Here is a 4,653-nt window from a genome sequence, read left to right as displayed (position 1 = left end):
ATTTTATTTTTTTCTTTGCAGAGAACACGGACGCCGTGGCGGTCGAGGACTACATCCAGAAGCGCGGGCTCGTGTACCCGAGTCTGGAGAACAGGATCGTGTTCCAGGACGCGGGCAGCTCCACGCCGACGCCCACGAGCACGCCGGCGCCGAGCACCTCCACGCCGACGCCCACGAGCACGCCGGCGCCGAGCACCTCCACGCCGACGCCCACGAGCATGAGCACGCCGGCGCCGTCCCCAACGCCCTCGGCGTCCGACCGCGCGCTCCCGGCCTCGCTCCTCCTGGTCGGCGCACTGCTTGTCCTCCTCCGGGCCCGATAGAGCCGTCCCCCGCACTCACCAGACTAAATGGCTGCACTCAGGACGGCGCGGGTCGCCGGACCGCCGGTCAGCACGGCAGCAGAGTGCCAGTCGTCCATCTGCCCGACAAAGAGTTGCGGAGGGAGGAGAGCACCCACACTTTCACTCGTCCATTACCTTGCCGCTCGCAAAGAGCTCACGATTTGTTCTTGTCGTGAGTAATGGAATTTACTCAATATCGTATACATTTTTGTACGCATTTTTCGTAATTCACATTTGATCTTTTAAAAAAAGGGTATTTCAATTCCAAACATTTTACAAAAAAAGAAAAGTAGTTTGTATTTCTATGAGCTTGCGAGAACACTGATGCCAAAACTTCCAATAAGCGACAGTTACTTAAGAGTTAATACGTCTGCGAATGCAGTTTTATCATTATGTTGTCAGTTTAAGCATAATCTTGATAATTTGGGACCAACAAAACGCTGTGATCTACTTTAAATACGTACGTAACGTAGGGCCCAGAAAGAGGATAAAGTTCCGCTTCTAGCAAAGACATAATTTGTAAATGCGGTCCTTTGAAGGTATTTTTACTAGTCCTTTGTGCGATTCACTTAGCTGTTAGTTTATAGTGAAAAATGCCATGATTAATGTTCCATTAGCATTGAGAGCTGCCATTTAGAAAATGAGCAAAAACACATTCCGTCCCTGGCTGTGTGCGTTTCGCGACGAAAGACTGGATAGTAATTTATTGCAACTGCGTTGTGACTGTTTGTTGCATTTTCCAATGCCAAATCGGAATTAGAATAGTAATTAAATCAGGTTGTTGAAACAATCATCATTATGCAAACCCCTCTTCCAATACACAACGACTCCACTGACAAACCACTCTAGGAATTTTAAATCGTAAATTTGCAGGATATGCACAACACACACAGTAGTTTTTCGTAACAAAAAAAAAGAAATAATCGCAAAAATTGTAAAAAGAGCCTGCAGTCGTTATTGATAGAATCAACGTCGCACTTACAGTTGACAGTTTCAAGCTGTTCAGTTCGTGATGCTCACCCGGCAATTATTTTAATAATAAGGATTTAAACTATGAACAGTTGTAAACAGCTCCGTTCTTTGGTTGTTGGATTGTAGAGTGTTTTCGCGACTATGCCCTTGGGGTTACAACATAGCATCGCCAAAGGATTGCCATACAGGGCGCGTCGCAGGAACTGCGAGAAATTGGACCGAAACGGCTAATAGCGGCGCTGGTGAGTGGCGTGGCGTGGCGGGGCGGGGCGTACGAGTGTGCGCTAATGATAAAGCACTAAAGCACGCTCCCCCACAACAAATGACGTCACGACGGCCGCTAGCGCCGCTCGCGCCGGTTCTGCCACGATGTTTCACGACGCGGGTATCCATTTATGGATTCAATATTGTTTTTACATCATTCACCTCATAAATTGTTTTTTTGTTTTTTTTTGTTTTGTTTTTTTACTTATTTTTAAAATGGACACTTTGAATTATTTTGAACATACGTGTGTAATTTATCAATTGTCTGTTACTCACCCTCTAAAAGATACAGCCTTTTTCCCCCCTATTTTTTCTAAAATCGTAAATGATACATTTGCGTTTTCTATTGAACAGTCGATAGTCATCGCATGAGATCGATGGACTGATTTCCAAACGGAAGCGCAGTTCTTGATGAGCAACTCCTTGACGCGCTTACGCGTTTCTGTGCGGGCGGATACTCGCTGCAGGACGGCCCAAGGCTGCGGCCGGGACTCCTCCCCGAGCCCATAGCCAGCGCCGGCCCCCTCCTTCTCTAGCCGAGCGGGGCCGCCTCGGGCCGGCTGTTCATCTGCTATGCGACTCACACGCGCCTGCTAGCCGAGGGGTATGAGGGAGAGGTAGGGACGGCGGGACTGGTGCGGGGTAGGGGACGAGGCGGGGGGGATGCGCTTTTCTCACGACCGTCATCCTAAACAGCGCAATTTCGTCGCCCCCGGCCGCGTTGTTCCGGGCGGCGGAACACAGAGCGACGGTCGGCCTCGCATTTATTTGTTTCACTCAGAGGTGGCAGATGGGCTGCCTACGGCCCGGGCGCCGCGCTGCCGGCACACTGCTACCTCCTGCCGCGCAGCCCGCAGGAGAGGAGGGGGGGGGACAATTATGGCCTTGCATTATTAGGTACTGCTTCACCATTATTGGACTCCACAGAACCCATGATATTTGAACCACAGGATAAAAAAAAATTGTATTCCTAAAGGCTTTCCATTAGGTTCATTTCACCACTGGAGTCCATAGGGGCCCACGATATTTGTACCGCGGGGTAACAAATTTCCATGGGGTTCCTATGAACTCCATTGGCGACCCTGAACCCAATGGGAGGCCATAGTATTTGCACACAAGCCCTATAGGGCATGCAGTATCTGACGCTAACGCTTCTCTCTCATCTCATCTCATCTCATCTCATCTCTCTCTCTCTCTCTCTCTCTCTCTCTCTCTCTCTCTCTCTCTCTCTCTCTCTCTCTCCGAAGTGGAACGTGTGGTCACGTCACTGTCCGTCGGAGTCTCGGGCCGAAGCACGCGCTAGCAGGCGCCTGCGGGGGAGCGGGCGACTGCATCTGCCGGAGGGGGGGGCCGAAGGGGGTGGACCTTGTTTCCAGTGTAGTATACGTATTGATTTTTACTTTGCTTTTTCCCCCCTCTTGGCGGCGAACCCTAAAGCCCCCCACGTCGTTCGCCACGCCTCTGAGCGCCCCCGCGCCCCATAGCAAGTGCACGCAATGGAGCCAACCAGCGGGGGGATCCGAATGCCACGGCACAGGACGTGAAGAAGGGACCCCTGCCCCTGTCCGCGTGCAGCGAGCAGCCGCAGCGTGGAAAGGAGAGCAGGGAAAGGAGGCAGCCGAGGGGAGAGAGAGCGCTGCTGTGGAGACGAAAGGTGAGGGAGAGTAAAAACAACGTGCATACGACTTTGCGAAAGGAAACGGAATGCCCGGCGCGCGCATCGGGGGGCGAGCAGGGGGGAGAGGGGAAAAGGGGAGAAAAAAATAAGAAAAGAAAAAGAAAAAAATGCCTACAGCCCGGATGAGAGAAAAACAGAGAGGTGGAAAAAGGGACGAGAAGTGTGCTGGAGTTGGGGGAGGGAAGACCAATAGCCTTGAAGGGGTGGGTGGGTGGGGGCGACGCACAGCCATAAAGAGCAAAACTATGTAGGAGAACAGACAAACGCCAGGAGGGAGGGACGTGGGCGCGCGAGGTAGGTAGATAGATAGATAGATAGATAGATAGATAGATAGATAGATAGATAGATAGATAGATAGATAGATGGTGTGAGGTGGAGAGGTCGACCTACTTCCAGCCGGCGCCGCGCTCTCGGGGCGGGGACCCTCCTACCTAAAGCAGCTGCAAAGTGTCCACTGCAAGGCTCATCTCACATACACCCCCAGCCGCAGCTGCCGCAGCTGCCGCAGCTGCAGCCAGCTGCACCCGCAGTGGCACACTGCTGCTCCTCCCTTTTGTCTCCCCGGGGACGTCTCCTCTCGCTGCGAAGGAGCAGACACATCCCCCGAGGTTCGTCGCCGCCGTCGCAGCTGTCTCACTCTCAGAGAGAACACTGTCCCACCAGGTATACACCTAAAAGAAACTTTCGGGTGTCTCAACAGTTACGTTGAATTTATTAGTTTCGCCTGTTCCACGACTGTGTGATTTTTCTTTTCTTTTACTTTCATTACATTGCATAGCTCTACTTATTGTCTTGAAATTATGTAAAATAAAGGGTTGTGACTTTTCGTCATGGTTGGTAGAACTTTTCATAAAGTGGCTGTGCAATTATTTGGTGATATTCGCAGAGCAGACAATAAGATGTATTTGCTTTGCTGTGTGTAGGGGACCCGATGCCCTGTCCTGTCCCCAGCTGGAAGGGAAGGGCACAGCGCAGAGCGCAGCCAACCCCTGCAGTGGGTCAACCTTGAGCTCGGTGGGGAACAATGAGGCTGGGCCCTGCTATTGCAGGCCGTTGGCCAGCCTGCTGCGCAGGGCCAACCGCCCCGGGGGAGGGAGGGAGGGAAGGGTAGGTAAGCCTATCAATAGTCTTACAAACGGCTCCGGGCTTGCAATCTGGGCTCTGCCTCTTCGCCTTTCGTCCGGAATGGAGTAGTGGGCGAGGGGGTGAGGGGGTTGGGTGTGTGAACTGTGAGGTGTGTAGCAAGGGGGCGGGGGGTTGAAAGAGACAGAGAGGGCGTCCAGGAGGGGCCGCAGCCACTGGGCCGTGACGCCCGGGCCCCGGGCTGGGTCGTACGCACTCGCGATTCATCTTTACTCCTTCTTATTCCTCTCTCTCTCTCTCTCTCTCTCTCTC

General features: G+C 52.5%; 1 protein-coding gene across 6 annotated transcripts in view; it reads right to left on the bottom strand.

The window, feature by feature from the left end:
* The window catches only part of LOC113215029 (acetylcholine receptor subunit alpha-like), a 202,496-nt gene that overhangs the window by 102,966 nt on the left and 94,877 nt on the right, over positions 1-4,653 (bottom strand). The window lies entirely within an intron of this gene.

This window comes from Frankliniella occidentalis, unplaced genomic scaffold (assembly GCF_000697945.3).
Source record: "Frankliniella occidentalis isolate FOCC.00 unplaced genomic scaffold, Focc_3.1 Scaffold27, whole genome shotgun sequence".
NCBI classification, from domain to species: Eukaryota; Metazoa; Arthropoda; class Insecta; order Thysanoptera; family Thripidae; genus Frankliniella; species Frankliniella occidentalis.
Note: the sequence above shows the minus strand (reverse complement) of the source record. Positions and strands in the feature narration are given on the sequence as shown.